Source organism: Dasypus novemcinctus, chromosome 2 (assembly GCF_030445035.2).
Source record: "Dasypus novemcinctus isolate mDasNov1 chromosome 2, mDasNov1.1.hap2, whole genome shotgun sequence".
Taxonomy (NCBI): Eukaryota; Metazoa; Chordata; class Mammalia; order Cingulata; family Dasypodidae; genus Dasypus; species Dasypus novemcinctus.
In genome coordinates this window covers 99,776,286-99,794,063 of record NC_080674.1, presented here as the reverse complement: position 1 = coordinate 99,794,063, position 17,778 = coordinate 99,776,286, and positions in this window count along the sequence as shown.

Here is a 17,778-nt window from a genome sequence, read left to right as displayed (position 1 = left end):
TAAATACCATGGGTATTTGAACCTTGTGGGAATAGAGGTAGGGATTATTTTTATTGCTATGCCCTGCACTAATAAATATGTCTAATAAACATTTATGTAACCAGTTTATTTTAACTCCAGGGTATACTTTTCCTTACAGTTAGAGAAAATGATCTATCTCTAATGGCCAATTAATTTCAAAATGAGGGTAACAAATTTAAGGGGACATGGTGAGCTGAAGGTCCTCCTGGAGAAAACCACAAAATTCAAGGCAGGGGTCAAAAATTCAGACACTTTCAAGGGCCCAATGTGTAACAGAAATACATGAATCTGCTGTGGTAAAATGACTAGTGAACAATGCGGTGGCAAACTGGAGAGTGAATGCCAGAGTAAAGACACTCCAATACACATCTTTGAAAAATATCCACCATGCCATACTTGTGTAAGGACAGACAAATAGACCAGTAGAATAGACTGGCGAGTTCAAAAATAAATCATACATCTTTGACCAAGTGATTTTGACAAGGGTGCCAGGTTTAATAAATGGAGAAAGAATAGTCTTTTCAACAAATGGAGCTAAGGAAACAAGGTATCCACATACAAAAGACTGGAAATGAATCCCTACCTCACACCATATACAAAAATTAACTCAAGATGGATCAACTACCTGAATATAAGAGCTGGAATCATAAAATCTTTAGGATCTTATATTAGACAATCGATAATTAGACTTTTCACCAAAAGCCTGAGGAACAAAAGGAAAAAAATAGATAAATTGAACTTTATCAAAATTAAAATATTTTGTGAATCAAAGTACATCACCAAGAAAGCAATAAAACAACCTACAGAATGGGAGAAAAGCATTTCAAACCTATATCTGCTAAAGGTTTAATATCAAGGACATATAAAGAACTCCTACAACTCAACAACAGAAAGATAAACAACCCAATTAAAAATGGGCAAAGGTCTGGGAGTGACCTGAGGTACTTGCCATCCCAGAGCTTGCCATGCATTTAGAAGGTAGTTCACAGAATTCTATTCAGAACACTGAGAGAGAGCAGTCAAGTGGCTGCCTGGGGCAAGGGATTGTTGGTTGTAAGATATACAGTGAGGTGCCCTGGAACCATGAGGAAATAGTTTGTTTGGGAAAAGGTGATATTCCTATCCGTGTAAATTAGGGGAATTCCTAGGACCACATGTGAATGTTCAAGACAATATGCGTGTGCAGAAAGGATCATTGATGATTGCAACACTTTGACCTGGAGCTATTCTCTAAATTCTGAAGGACAGCATTTGCACTGGTTAATCTCCAAAGGTTGGGAAAGGTGTTATCTTTTTTTTTCCCTTCTTTTTTTTATAGTTAGCTCTCTGGTCTCCTGGCATTAAAGTAAAGCTCTGTCATAATACTAGCTGGGTAAAAGCTTAAGGAATAGACATCTCAGAGTCTAAATTCCAATGATAACACATTAAACTATCAAAGTTACCAGGTTTAACAAAAGATTTCAAACTACATAAATACATAGGATGTGATGGTCCAGGCAGAGGAGAAAATTAATGCATTAGAAACCATCGATGAGGAGGAACAGACCTGGCACCTAACTTAAAAATTGGCCCTAAATATACTCAAAAAAGAGCTAAAGATAAACATGGACAAAGAACTAAAGGAAATCAGTAAAATGACAGATGAACAGAAAGAGACGATCAACAGAGAGATGGAAATTATGAAAGGGAATCAAACAGAGCTGAAGACCACAGTAACAGAAAATTAAAATTCCCTAGAGAGGTTCAACAACAGATTGGAGCTGGTAGATGAAAGAATCAGGGATTGTGATGATAAAAACCATTGAAGTCATCTAATCTGAGGATCAGAAAGAAGAAAGAATGAAGAAAAGTGAACAGAATCTGAGGAACTTGTGGGGCACCAACAACGATACCATTATATGCATTATGGAAGTCCCAGAAAGAGAGGAAACAGAGAAAATGAAAAAGAGATTGTTCAAAGAAATAATGGCTGAAATCCTCCCAAATTTTACAAAAGTCATGAATATATACATCCAAGATGCTCAATGAATCCCAAGCAGGATAAAACCAAATAGATCCCACACCATGACACATTGTAATCAAACTGTCAAATGCCAACAGTAAAAGAGAATTCTGAAAGCTGTAGAAGAGATGCAACATGTCATGTACAAGGGAGCCCCAATTTCTCATCTGAAACCATGGAGGCAAGATGTGGTAGTGGGATGCCATACTTAATATGTTGAAAGCAAAAAAAAAAAAAAAAAAAAAAAAAAAGAAAAAAAACCCAGCCAAGCAATCTATATCCAGCATAAATGTCTTTCAAAAATGAGGGAGTGATTAAGATAAATTAAAATTTGTTTCTCATCATTTGACTATTCCTACAAGAGATGTTAAAGAGAGTTCTGCAGGTTGAAAGAAAAGGACACTAGAAAATGGATCAAAGCCATAGGAAGAAATAAAGGTCCCTCCTGTAAGGGTAACAACATGGGTAAATATAAATGCCAATAATATTTTTTTTGTTTGTTTATAACTACACTTCTTATATCCTACAGGATCTAAGAGGCAAATGCATAAAATATAATGATAAATCAGTGGTTTTGGACTCATAATATATAAACATGCAATTTGTGACAAGAACTACTTAAAGGTGGGAGAAAAGAGAGGTATAGGAACATAGTTTATATATACCACTTAAGTTGGTATCTAAGCATATAAGAGTGTTATAGATTTAGGGTGTTAAGTATAAGCCCTACAATAACTACAAAAGAAAATATCAGAGAATATGTAAAACTCACAGAGACAGAAATTAGAGTGAAGTTTTCTAGGGTTAGGGAGGCAGGGGGAATGGAGAGTTAATGCACAATGTGTGTCGGGTGTCTGTTTGGGGCTATGGGAAAGTTTAGCAATGTAAGGTGGTAAGGGTACCGCAACATAGTGAATGTGATTAATCCCACTGAATGGTATGTTTGGGAGTGGTTACAATGGGAAAGTTTAAGTTGTATATTGTTCCCAAAATTAAAAAAAAAAAAAAGCATAAGCAACTAAAGAGACATGAAAATTAAATACAATATGTGCTCCTTGATGGGATCTAATAATGGAGAAGAAAAGGCTCAAAAGGACACTTTTGAAACATATTTATAATGAAAACTGGAATATGTATTGCTTACGTTTTACATCAATGTTAAATTTATTGTATTTGATAACTGCACTTAAGGTGGTTATATATGTGAATATCATTGTTCTTAGGAAATATACCGAGCAGTATTAAGTGTTCAAGGAACATGATATATATAACCTATACTAGTGTTCAGAAAATGAATTGATAAATAGATGGATTGATAGACTGATAGGTAGATAGAATGATATGGCATATGTGGCAAAATATTAAAATTGTTGGATCCGGATATCTGGGGGTATGTTGCAGTTTTCTGTATGGAGCTTGCATTATTTTTGTAATTGTGCTATAAGTTTGGAAATATTTCAAAATTAAAAGCTAAAAAATAAATGGACAAAAGACTTGAATAGACATTTCTCCAAAGAAGATACATAAATGGCCAATAAGCACATGAAGAGATGCTCAACATCATTCACTAGCCATTAGGGAAATGCAACTAAAACCACAAAGAGATACCACTTCACACCCACTAGAATGGCTATTTTTTTTTTTTTAAGTAAAATAACCAGTGTTGGTGAGGATGTGGAGCAATAGGAATGCTATGTCTGTGGGAATGTAAAATGGTGGCGCCACAGTGTAAAACAGTTTGGTAGTTTCTCAGAATGTTAAACATAGCAATACCATGTGACCTGGCAATTCACTTCTAGGTATATGCCCAAAATAACTGAAAGCAGGTACTCAGACAAATCTTTCCACACTGATGCTCACAGTGGCATTATTCACAATTGCCAATAGATGGAAGCAACCCAAGTGTCCAGCAACAGATGAATGGATAAAGAAATTGTGATATATACATACAATGAAATATTATTCAGCAGCAAAAAAGGAATGAGTTTGTGATACATGTTACAACATGGATAAAGCTTGAGCACATCATGTTGTGTGAAATAAACCAGACACAAAAGAATAAAACATCATGTGATTCCACTTATACAAAATACCTAGAATGAGCAAATTCTTAGAGACACAAAGTGGATTACAGGATACCAGAGGCTGGGAGGAAGGAAGAAGAGGGAATTATTGCTTACTAGGTACAGAGTTTGTTTTGGGGTGATGAAAAAGTCTTGATAATGGATGGTGTTGGTTGTACAACACTATGATGTAATTAATATCATTGAAATATACACAAGGAAGGGGTTAAAATGGGAAGTTTTGTGTTGTATATGTTACCAAAGCAAAAGTTTTAAAAACAAATAAATCCAAAACACCACACTGCCACACTGGAGCTTAGCTAGCTAAATATACTCTACCTCAACACCCTGTTTGGGATTCCTGTTTTTAAAAAAATCCTAAATAAAAGCGAAGAAAAGGAACAGGGTTTATTTGACTGGAGTGAAGTGACCTGAGAGTTTTACTTACTTCCTTTTGCTTTTCCCAAATAGATATTGGAAATAAATAAACTTAAGGGAAGGCCAGTCCAGTGAATAGACAGGAGTCATTACCAACTTACTCGAAGCTTCTGAAAGTTCTCCCTGTCCAATTTTTCTACCTCACTAGTTTGCCACAAGACCTAAAGTTGCACTGGTAAGGTGACTGGGTTCACTGCAATTGTGTTGGAGGTGTGGAGTGGTTGGGGAGAGCAGCATCCATTCAAGAGCACACACATGAATCTGGCAGGTATTTAGCTGCAACATAGCTGATAGCATACAGAAAGGTTATGTCAAAAATGAAAAAGTGTCAGGTTTTCATAGAGCAAAGCCATTCTAAATGAAATAAAGTTCTCTGACCCATCAGAAACACCTACAGCATTAGAGCATAGGTGGCATCAGGGATGGACAATGAAGGAAAGCCAGGCAGCTGGGCATGGGAAATGGGTGACACTTCAAATAACTAAACTAAAATAATGCTACTGAGCACCTGTTCCTACCACATGCTGTGCTTAGTGCTGGTAATACAAAGATAAATAAGATATGGATCTATCCAGCAGATAAGACAGACTTGTAGATAACCACAATATTTCATCAATTCTGTAACAAGATTTTTCATATTTAAACATTTTTTAAATTGATGGCATCTCACAATTTTATGGGCATTTCTTTTTTCCTTTACATTGGTACATAAAATAATGTGTATTACAACAGGAGAAATGTAGTAACTAGAGCATATTACTAAGTAGTAGGAAGAACAGCAGTTAAAGTGTGTTGTATAGGAAGTAATGAACTACTGAAAGCTTTTAATCAAGGAAGTAACATTGTAGCCATTTTCCTTCCCTTCCTCTTGCTCTCTCTCCCTCCATTCAACAAATATTTATAGAGCACATTCAATAGGCCACGTTCTGTTAGGTTCAGGGAACTGAATGGTGAAAAAGAGAAACACAGATTCTGACCTCATGGAACTTGCAAACTAGCCAAGGAAACTGACCAAAGAGCAAGAGAACAGGACATTTTTTTAAAAAGGAATTAAAAAAATGTGATTAGGGCTCTGTTAAAGAATAAATGGTATACGTTAAGGACTTACTTTAGATAAGGTGGTCAGGAAAGGTGATATTTAAATTGAAGGCCAGTTGTTTGCAGATGGGGAGAAAGAATTTTCCAGGCTGAGAGAATAGCATGAGTGAGGTGGAAAATGACTAGTACGTGTTGTGGAAATGAAAGGTTAGTACAGAAGAAACTCAGCAAGCAGAAGAGAGATATAAATTGGAGGGGTAAACAGGGGCTAGATCACACAGGGCTTTATAGTCCTCCAGAAATGTTCAGAGAAGCTATGGAGGGGTTCTAGGCAGGAAGCTATGATCCAATTTATATGTGGAGACAAAACTCCTGGGCCAGCAGAAGAAAAATTTGGGTTTTGGTTAAGGCATCACCAAGATCTACAGCAGGGGCAGGCACCTGAGGCCAAAAACCAGATTGCCAGTGGAGTATCTGAGGAATCTAGATTCTGGGGTAATTTGTATTCTTGAGGGGGGTTGGCTGAACATTTGGTCAGGATTTGGATGAGAATATAATATGTTAATTTTTAAATGCCAACCCGAAGGCTGGCAAAGACTGTGTCTAAAATTACATAGTCATGACAGGTGCTGGTACAGAGGACATGACCCCATCAGTCATTCTTATTTAGAAATTATAAAGGTTTAGGAAGGATTACAACTAGGTGCAGCACTCTACTGCAAACTCATCCTGACTGAAATCAACACCCCTCTGAGTCAACTGCTAAAGCTGGACAAGGTAGGGAAGGAGAGAGGCAAGGGTCAGATGGGTCAGTTGTAGTAACTCCAGCCAGTCCTGTTTCTTCAGGCAGAAAGAGACAGAAGATCCGTGCTGGTCCCCAGAGTGGGAGCACCATTCTGTGGGTTCCCAGAGAGCTGTCAAGGAACGGGTTTCTCAGGAGCCATCAGACAAGCCAGTTAATCCGCTGTTAGAGCACATGGGGGGAACTAACTTGGAGAGGACACTGGACCCCACAGGAAGACTAGACATGGCATTGCTGAGTCAGAGGCAAAACAAACCCAAGCCAGCCAATTAGGGAAGGGCCAGGGAATTATGAGAAAGGTGGAAATTTCATTACTACACTCAAAGAGAATCCTTAGTGATTTACATATATTCACAATATGTTATATCTTAGGCTGAGTTTGGGGTTAAAGATATGCCAGTTATCTCTCAACTATTTCTTTTTTTTTTTTTTTTAGATTTATTTATTTATTTCTCTCCCCTTCCCCTCCCACCCCGGTTGTCTGTTTTGTGTGTCTATTTGCTGTGTCTTCTTTGTCCGCTTCTGTTGTTGTCAGTGGCAACGAGAATCTGTTTCTCTTTGTTGCGTCATCTTGTTGCGTCAGCTCTCCGTGTGGGCGGTGCCATTCCTGGGCAGGTTGCACTTTTTCACGCTGGGTGGCTCTCCTTACGGGGCACACTCCTTGCACGTGGGGCTCCCCTACGTGGGGGACACCCCTGCATGGCGTGGCACTCCTTGTGCGCATCAGCACTGCACATGGGCCAGCTCCACATAGTCAACTATTTCATAATACTTATTTTTTCCTTTAAAAAGTGGGAGGTCACTCCTACAATGACAAAGCTAAGGTAAGCCTGGGTTAGGGTAGATCTCAGGAAATAAAAGGAATGACATGAAACCACTCTGGTTTCTCAGAAGGCTAGGCTCAGTTGGTTACTATATCCCTTGCTGCCCTCAGAGATGATTAGTTGAAGGATGAATGAGAGTTAATTAAAAGAAGTTGGGGTTAGGGCCACTTTAGGCAGCCAGAATAAAAGGCAGTAAGGTTGTGGAGCCAGAAGAAGCATGGAGCAATGGGGAATTCGAATTAGCATGGAGCATGGAGAATTAGAAGGCTAGTGCAACTGGAGTGCAGAGAAGGGGAGAAAAGGACTCTTGAAATGCAGGTGGGGAATGGGAAACAGAGCACATAAGGTCTTGTCTTGCAGGGGAGAGAAAGAAACAGGAAAAGGGACCCACAAATCACAGAGCAGCCACTGGCCTGCTTTCCTCATGCTAAAAGCTGAATCTTTGCATGACTCAGACGGGTAGGAGAGAAAAAAATTAACCTGGATCAAAGTGAAGGATTGTGAGTCTCAAAGGATAATGGAGACAAGTGGAGACAAGTGCACCTCTAAGTGCCAGTGTCACTGGGGAGGCCCCAAGACTTCAGAGAAGATGCATACTTATTGCACCTAGGAAGGATGTAACCTCGTCCGGAAGACTTCTGAGTCTCAGCAAGGCCTGGAGGCAGTAGGGTCCCTGGACCCAAAGTGTGGGAGAGTGTGTATCTCCATGGTAACCAGTGGGAACCTGTGACCAGGGTGACTCTGGTGCTTAAGACTATGGAACTGTGGTACAGCCCTGGGTAAGATAAAATGACACCAATTGTAATTGTGGCTTAAGTTCCTGTCAGCCTGTAGGATGGGAGCTTGGAATGGAATTTAATTTAGATAAAATAATGAAAAGTGACATTTCTTGTACCCTTTAGTGAGGGACAAAGATTCTTGCACATTTTAAGAAGATAAATTTGCCTGCTGTGTGGAATGAATTGGAAATGGGTAAAAGCAGATATGGGGAGAATTTAGAGGTTTTTGTAATATCTAGGCAAGAAATATGGTGGGCTTGGGTTACGGTGAGGGCAGAGGAAATGGTGAGAAGTGGAAAGGTGAGAAGTGGTGTCAAAATCTCCTGTACCTGTGATAGACAGACCCTTAAGGTGGTTCCCATGAATCACACCTCCTAGTGTCCAGGTCGTTGTGTGGTCCCCTCCCCTTGAGTGTGGACAGGATCTGTGACTTACTTCTAATTAATAGAATATGGCAAAGGTGACAGGATGTATGAGTTTACATGACTGTATAGCATGAGCCTGCAATGATCCCCTTGCCGGAGTCTCTCCCTCCCTTTCTGGCTTTGAGGAAGTGCTGCCATATTGGGGACCCCCATAAGGTAAAGAGGCTCGGTCCTACCACCTCACAGAGCTAAATTCTTTCAACAGCCCAAATGAGCTTGGAAGTGGATTCTTCCCCAGTCGAGTCTCAAATGAGTCCTTGAGGGCAGCCTTGAGAGACCCTAAGCAGAAGACCTAATTAAGCTGTGCCTGGACTCCAGATCCACAGAAACTGTGTGTTGTTTTAAGCTGCTATATTTGCAGTGATTTGCTATGTCACATAGAAAATGAATAGCAAGCCCTTAAGAGCATGTGTCTCTTCTCACCCACAGGCAAATTCAAAGTTCCACCTGAGAAATATTTGCCTTCTGTTTACTCTCACTTTCAACTTGTTCACCTGGTTGAATCTAGTACTAGCTTGTCTGCTTAAGAAGACCCAGTAGTTGCCTCTCTTGCTTGGTTCTAATTGGAATAAGACCTTCTCTGGATTGAATATGGGGTTCTGGGCTCACCTTTGTTCCTGGACAAGGTTTTTCATTTTTGTTTTTTTCTTTCATTTAAAAAATTTTATTGAAGTATATCACTCATATGTAAATATACATACACAATAAGTGTACAGTAATAGTTGTGAACTTACAAAGCAAACATACATAGCACCATACAGGAATCTCATAACGCACCCTACCACCAATACCTTGCACTGTTGTTAAACATTTTAAACTAATGATTAAAGAACACTGTCAATATATTATTACTTACCAAAGTATTTTCCCCCAACCCACCCTATTATGATTATCTTTTTATCATTTATAGATGAACATACATAAAAAATAAGTGTATAGTAAAAGTTGTAGACTTACAAAGCAAACATGCATAACATTACACAGGGATCACATATGTCAGCCCTCCGCCAACACCTTGAATTGTCATGAGACATTTGTTACAGATTATGAAAGAATATTGTCAATAGCTTACTACTAATTATAAGATATTTTCTTATCTTACATTTGATGTATTTTTCTTCCAACCCAACGTAGTAGTATTTTTTAATTATATTTTTTATGACAGAAGTTGTAAACTTATAAAAAATCAGGCACATGTGCAGAATTCCCAAACAACATCCATCTATCAACACACAACACTGTGGTGGAACATTTGTTACAGATAAAATATCATCATCTGATTGTTGCCACATCCATAGTGTACATTGGCACACATTCTCCATACTGCCCCATTATTAACACAGTACATCTTTGGTGTAGATGCAAGCCTATTACATTATTACTGCTAACCACAGCCCATAGGTCACTCCATTTGTATTTTTCCCATGCTTCTCCACATTCCCACCACCCTGCAGTAGTGAGGTACATTTGCTCTGGCTCACAAAGGACATTCTTGCATCTATAACATGAACCACAATTCTAACCCACCTCTTGGCTTACTGTGCTATTCAGTTCCTAGATTATTCTCTAGCATTCTCTCAACTGGCATTTACATCCCTAGACTATCATTTTCAGCCACATCCCCATTTATAAACTAGCTTTACTCACTATTTGTTACCATCCACTCTATACATTTCCACGTTTTTACATTAAACTAATTAAGGGCAGCGGACTTGGCCCAGTGGTTAGGGCTTCCGGCTACCACATGGGAGGTCTGCGGTTCAAACCCCGGGCCTCCTTGACCATGTGCAGCTGGCCCATGCGCAGTGCTGATGCGCGCAAGGAGTGCCCTGCCATGCAGGGGTGTCCCCCGCGTAGGGGAGCCCCACACTCAAGGAGTGTGCCCCATAAGGAGACCCACCCGGCGCAAAAGAAAGTGCAGCCTGCCCAGGAATGGTGCTGCACGTGCGGAGAGCTGACACAACAAGATGACGCAACAAAAAGAAACACAGATTCCCATGCTGCTGACAACAACAGAAACGGACAAAGAAGACTCAGCAAATAGACACAGAGAACAGACAACTGGGGTGGGGGGGGGAGGGGAGAGAAACAAATAAATAAATCTTTTAAAAAAAATAAAGCTAATTAAAACTGCTACATACATCAAACATCAGTAGTCCATGTCAGTCCTCCCTTATCTCCTTTAAGAATCCTCCACCTATCACCAGGGCTTGAAGATATCTTCCTACAATTTCTTCTAGAAACTTTATGGTTCTTGCTTTTATTTTTAGGTTTTGGATTCATTTTAATTTTTGGATAAGGGGTGAGATAGGGGTCCTCTTTCTTTCTTTTGGCTATAAATATCCAGTTCTCCCAGCAACATTTGTTGAATGGACTGTTCTGCCCAAGCTGTGTGGGTTTGACAGACTAGCCAAAAATCACTTGACCATAGGAAAGTGGACATGGCACATCTGATAGAGCATCCATCTACCACATGGAGGGGCCAGGGTTTGATCCCCAGGGCCTCCTGACCCATGTGGTAAGCTGGCCCATGCATAGTGCTGCCACGTGCAAGGAGTGCCGTGCCATGCAGGGGTGCCCCCATGTAGGGGTGCCCACATGCAAGGAGTGTGCCCTGCAAGGAGAGCCGCCCCACATGAAAAAAAGTGCAGCCCACCCAGGAGTGGCACTGCACACATGGAGAGCTGATGCAGCAAGATGAAGCAACAAAAATGAGATGCAGTTTCCCAGTGCTGCCAGATAATGCAAGCGGACACAGAAGAACACACAGTGAATGGACACAGAGAGCAGACAACGGGGGGTGGGAAAGGGGAGAGAAATAAATAAAATAAATCTTTAAAAAAAAAAATCACTTCACCATACATGTGAAGGTCTGTTTCTGAACCATCAGTTTGGTTCCATTTGTCTATGTGTCTCTCTTTATGCTAGTACCATGCTGTTTTTACCGATATAGCTAGGTAATATGATTTAAAGTCTGAGGATGAGAGTTTACTTTTCCTTTTTAAGATGTTTCTGACTATTCAGGATCCCTTACCCTTTCAAATAAATTGGATAATCATGTTTTCAATTAAAAAAAAACGCATGTGGCATTTTTAATCAAAATTGCATTGAATCTGTATATCAATTTGAATAGAATTGACATCTTAATGATATTTAGTCTTCCAATCCATGAGCATGGAATGTTCTTCCAGTCATTTAGGACGTTTTTATTTCTTTTAACACTGAGTTGCAGTTTTCTGAATATAAGTGCTTTACGTCATTGGTTAAGTTTATTCCTATTTGAGTTTTATCTATCATATTTTATTTTCACCACTCTTCTGACACTTTTGATTACTTTTATTGATATAATCTTCATTTCTAGACTCTCTTTCAGGCCTTTCTCTCCTGTCTTTTCTTTTCAGGCTCTAGCACACCCTTTAGCATTTCCTGAAAATCTAGTCTCTTGGTTAGAAATTCTCTCAGTTTCTGTTTATCTGTGAATATTCTAATCTCACCCTCATTTTTGAAAGACAATCCTGCTGGATATAAGATTCTCGGCTGAAAGTTTTCTCTTATAGTATCTTAAATATATCAGACCACTCTATTCTTGCTTCCATGGTTTCTGGTGAGAAATCAGCACTTAATCTTATTGGATATCCCTTATATGTTATGCATTGCTTTTCTCTTGCTGCTCTCAGAATTCTCTCTTTGTCTTTGGCCTTTGACATTCTGATGAGCATGTGTCTTGGAGTTGGTCTATTTGAATTTTTTCAGATGGGAGTACATTGTGCTTGGACAGGGATATCTATGTCCTTCAATAGGGTTGATGGTAGAAATTTTCTACCATTATTTCTTTAAATAGTTCTTCTGCCCCTTTTCCCTTCTCTTCTCCTTCTGGGACACCCATGACACATATGTTTGCACGTCTTTTGCTGTCATTTAGTTCCCTGAGACCTTGTTCAATTTTTTCCATTCTTTTCTTCATCTGTTCTTTTGTAAGTTCACTTTCAGAGACCATTTCTTCAAGCTCACCAATCCTTTCTTCTGCCTCCTCAAATCTGCTACTATAGGATTCCAATGTTTTTTAAAAAATTTTATTGATTGCACCTTTCATTCCCATAAGATCTGCTATTTTTCTATGTATGCTTTCAAATTCTTCTTTATGCTCATCCAATGTCTTCTTAATATCCTTAATCTCTTTAGCAATCTCACAGAATTTATTAAGGAGATTTGTTTGAACATCTATGATTAGTTGTCTCAACTCCTTTATGTCATCTGGAGGTTTCTCTTGTTCCTTTAACTGGGCCATAGCTTCCAGTTTCTGGGTGTGTATTGTAATTTTTTGTTGGTTTCTTGGCATCTGGATTTCTAGAGTATTTATTCAGGGTGCAGTGTTTGTCTTTAGTTTAGGGCTTCCTGCTCTTTCTCCCTTGCTGGTTGTGTAGTAGGAGTCAAGGATATAGTTGGTGCTATGAACTGTGTAGGCTCAAGCTGCCCTCATTGTGCCAGGGACCCATGAAGCTTCTCCCAACTTTCTCCTTTGCCAGAGGTAGGACAGAGTCAAAGCTGTGTGGAATAATCCTAGTCATGCAGGCCTAGATAGTAGATGCCCAAAGAGACTGATGAGGTTTCATACCCCTTTCTTCCCTGCCTGGGGCATGGTGGAGCTACAGGTGTGGGCAGCAATCTATGCAGTGTGGGCCCAAGATGGCCACAGTTGCCCTGGTAGACTTCCGATTATTCAGTTTGTGCCAGCCAAAAGTACCTGCCATTCCCTGGATAGGCTGGGGCAGGGCCCGCCAGCCTCCTCCCTGCCAGAGTTGGGGCTGATACCTAGGCTAGGGCTGCAGGCTGATCTGGGTGAAAAAAACCAGTTCCTACTGTCACTGATTTTTAGTCCTAGCTCCCCCTCATACTGGAGGCAGTGTCAAAATGGTAGCTACCAGCCTCTTTCTGACTTGGACAGATTCACACCCTAGCTGTTCCTAGGGTTATAGCTTAGCTAGCTGGGTCTACTAATCAGTAGCCAAAATCAATGGCCAACTGTTTCCTCCTCCTATTTTTGGTAAATAGAGCTTCAAATTCCAACCACAGAATAGCTCCTGGGGCAGCTTGCACTGCCAAAGTAGGACAATAACTGGCCTCCGAGGCTTGGCCAGTAATTTCCCAGAGAGGCTGGCACAGGTTGCCCCGGCTTCTTTCCTCGCAGAGGTGGTGCTGGGGCTTAGGCTGGAGCTGCAATCTGATCTGGATGGAAAGAAGCTGGTCCTCACCAGGTCTGTGATTTTCAGTCTGCCCCACTTCCCCTTGTGCCAGGTGTGGAGTTAAGATGGCAGCTCCCAGCCTCTTTCTGACTTGGACAGGTGCAAACTTTAGCTGCTCTCAGGATTATATTTTAGCTAATGAATTTACTTATCAGTAGCTGGGTGCCCTACCGTCTCTTCTTCCCCTGTTTTGGGAAGTGGAGTTTTCAATTCCAGCTGCAGAACAGTTCCTGAGGTGGCTTGTGCCTCCAGTGGAGGATGGGCACTGGCCTCTAGGACATGGAGCACTCTACTTATGAATCTTCTCTGCAGATGTGCAGTCACCTCCTTCCAATCCTTCAAGGATGTGGCAGGATGCTCTTCTGGCCTCTTGGAGCCCCCAAACAGATTCATCAGGTAGCTCCAGGTAGCTCTGGGTGTTTACTAACTGCCCTGTAGCAGGAGCTGACTCCAGGAGCTTCTTACTGTGCCACCATCTTGCTTGTTCAGGCTGGACAAGGCTTTTGATTTTCTTTTCTCTTTTTCATGATAGGAGGTGTTGTCTCTCAATCCCTTCCCAAACTCTGACTCCATGGGTTAGATTTTTGGGCTCCATGCTTGCCTAGCAGGGTGTTTCAGACAGATGACAATATGGAAAACAGACTGAAGAGAGGGAAAGAGATTAGAGGTTAAAACACCAGGTAAAAGGACATTGTAGTAGCACAGGTGAGATGACTGAAACCTGATTGGAGGCAACAGGAATGGGGAGGAAGGCAAAGATTCAAGACACTCTTTCCAGATAATATTGACAGGAACTGGTGAGGTTGAGGGTTAAAGGGATGAAGGGTCCTAAATGATACTGATATGTTAACAGTATCTTGCTTGGGTGACTAAGTAGAAGGCAAGACAATAATCACACCTGAAATAGTCCATCTTTCACTGATTCCTTTTAAACTAATATAATACACAAGAAAACCTACATGAAAAAAAAAAAAAAAGAATTTAAAAAGCAGGGGTACTTTTGACCTGAGATCATCTGGTCCCACCACTAACCTGGTTCTGTTGATTCCCTGCTATGTATTCTCCTAGTTACTTGCTTTATAAAGCCTCAGTTCTCTCTTTTGTATAATGGAAACAATAATGGTACTTACTTCATAATGGTGTTGTGAGAATTAAGTTAGATACTGAAAAAGAGTTTGGCACAGTGCTTGGCGCACAGAAAGTATATACAGAATATACCAGCTCTTATTAGCAAGATGTGCTTCATCTGGTCCACTCATGCTTTTACCAGTTCGGATTTCATGCTGCTTTGAGGGCTTCTTTTTGGACTCCACATCTCATCTCTTACTTTTTACTCCTGGGTTAGATTTGTTTCGCTTGTATTGACTTTGTCACCCTGTGTAGGTCCAGGACATAGCTTCTAGTACCTAGTCATAGATAAGACATACCTCTGTTACTTGCCCTTGCTCCTACTCTGTGCTTCCCCTGGGCCCCTTGGGACTGAATGTCCAGGTGCATCTTTTGCCTAGATCTGGCATCAGGGGGTGGGGAAATAAAAAAGGGTACACAGAAGGAGAATATAAGTTTGTGAGGGACGAGGGCAGTTTCATTTGAAGCTTATTAACATGCTTATAGAACAATCAAGAGAACTTTCCAGAGTAAGTTGTGCTTATACAGATCTATATTTCAGGAGAGAAATTAAAGTTAATTTAGATAGATGGATTGATGGGTAGATAGATAAGATAGATAGTAGAAAGACAAAGTTTTTTTGGTTATTAGTCTGAGAGTAGTTTCTCTAAAGCTAAGGGAGGTAAGTCATTGGAAGGAGGGAGGAGGCTGTAAACAATGTCAAATATTGCATGAAAATCAACAGGATAATGAATGGGAAAATACCATTTACTCTGGCAACTAAATAATCAGCATTTGCTTGTTTGCAATTTTTGCAAAGGACATGATTTCTTTACCTGAATAACAAATGAAAGAAAAGCTTATTTTTAGAATTAGTGGCAATTTTGTGTATAAAAAAACTGCATCTAAAAAATTACTTGTGCATTATACTATCCTCAACAGCTTAAAGAACACTAGTAATGTTTAGATTAGAGCAGACTTGTAAAAGACTGTGTCCCAAGACTCAAATCTCAAATACTACTTGAGTATATATTTTCTCCCATAAAATGTAATAAAATGAACTTTAAAACTTTAAGTAATCCCTTTAAGATCCTTAATGAAATTCTAGAAATGAAGCTTGAATTTTTTTGAGGTTTTAATCACCTTAGAAAGTGACTGTCCATGAAGATAAATAGAGAACAATAGAACTGGTTTGGGGTAGATGATTGGGCAGGCCACTCATTGGTCAAATGACTTCATCTCATATATTGGTTTATGTAATTTTAATTCATGCTTCAGTAAAATTACAAACTACTTGTGTTCTAGACATTCAGGTGACCCAACATAGTCAAAACCACGAGTATTATGTCTAGGGGTGCTTAAAGTCTATTATATGCTCAATATTCTAATGATGTCCTGGAAGGCGACTACATCTATTCACAAAATATTAGAATGTGGTGCTCAGAAAGCTGTACACCAATCTTTAGAATTTGTCCCTAATTTAAACCTTCCTTGAGAGTGATTATTCTGTATACTGTATTGCTAACTGCTGATCTGACCCCATCTCTTAGTGTTTGAAATGACATGACCTCTCCCCTTTTCCTGGTCTCACAATAATTCTTTTCAGCCCTTCCGAATTGTCAGAAAAATATCTGGGGCTGCCCATGCTATATAGCTGGCAACTGTTTGTAGAGTAAAAACATTGTGATTTTGCTGTATCAGTTGTCAGCGAATCTTTTAAAAAGGTGTGTGTGGTGGGGTTGTTCTCACAGACTACTTATCTGAAATTGACATCATCAAAATTACTTAAATCAAGTCTGTTGAGCAGAAATGTAGTTTAGGTTTAGGCTTCATTGGAATTTTTTTTTTTAAGATTTATTTTTTATTTATCTCTCCCCCTCCTTCCCCCACTGTCTGCTCTCTGTGTCCATTTGCTGTGTGTTCTTCTGTGACCGCATCTATCCTCATCAGTGGCACCGGGAATCTGTGTTTCTTTTTGTTGTGTCAGCTCTCCATGTGTGCGGTGCCATTCTTGGGCAGGCTGCACTTTCTTTCGCGCTGGGCGGCTCTCCTTACGAGGGACAGTCCTTGCGCGTGGGGCTCCCCTATGCAGGGGACACCCCTGTGTGGCAGGGCACTCCTTGCATGCATCAGCACCATGCATGGGCCAGCTCCACACGGGTCAAGGAGGCCCAGGGTTTGAACCGCTGACCTCCCATGTGGTAGGTGGACATTGTATCCATTGGGCCAAGTCTACTTCTCTTCATCGGTATTTAAGTCAACTTCAAATAATATTTGGGAAGGCAAAGATAAAAACCCTCATTTTCCCTGTGGAACACAAAACATACTACCTTACTTCAAGAGAACACTGGAACTAATAGGTTATAAAATTGAGTAGGTATTGAGACTGTTTCATCAGACCTCTTGAAATTTTCTGTGACTAATCCCCAGTTCAATAAAACTAGCTTAATCTAAAGGTGTGGGGTTATTGGAAGGATGCAGGATGGCTCACAGAACTAAAGAGGCCCCTGCAGAAATGAGGCACCTTCAGGCCCTAAGGGTGAAACCAGGAATCAGTCTGTCAAGTTCTGCCTCATTTCTTCTTTTTGCTTTGACATTGGCTTCATTCTCTTGGGCATTGCCCCACAGCAGGGACTTGACCATTAACTCTAGGGCAGGGGTTCTTAACCTTTTCTGTTTCATGGGCCCCTTTGCCAGTCAAGTGAAAACCACAGACTCCTTATCAAGTCCACACTATACAGAGTATTATTTAACAAATATTTCACACCTGCACCAACATGTCCCCACAAGAATAATGTTTTCTTGAATTTCAATTCAAGCTCATGGACCCCTTGTTAAGAATCCCTGCTCTAGGGTCACATTCTTACAATATTGGGACCACAAAGGGAAAATAAAGAGGCTTCTCTGACAGCTTCAGCAAGAACAATCCTGGGCAAGGCCTCTGATTGGCTTGGCTTTGGTTATGTGATGGTTTGGACCAACCACAGTGGCCAGAGATTGGGGGGACTATGTCCATTGGAAGCCAGAGACAGAATC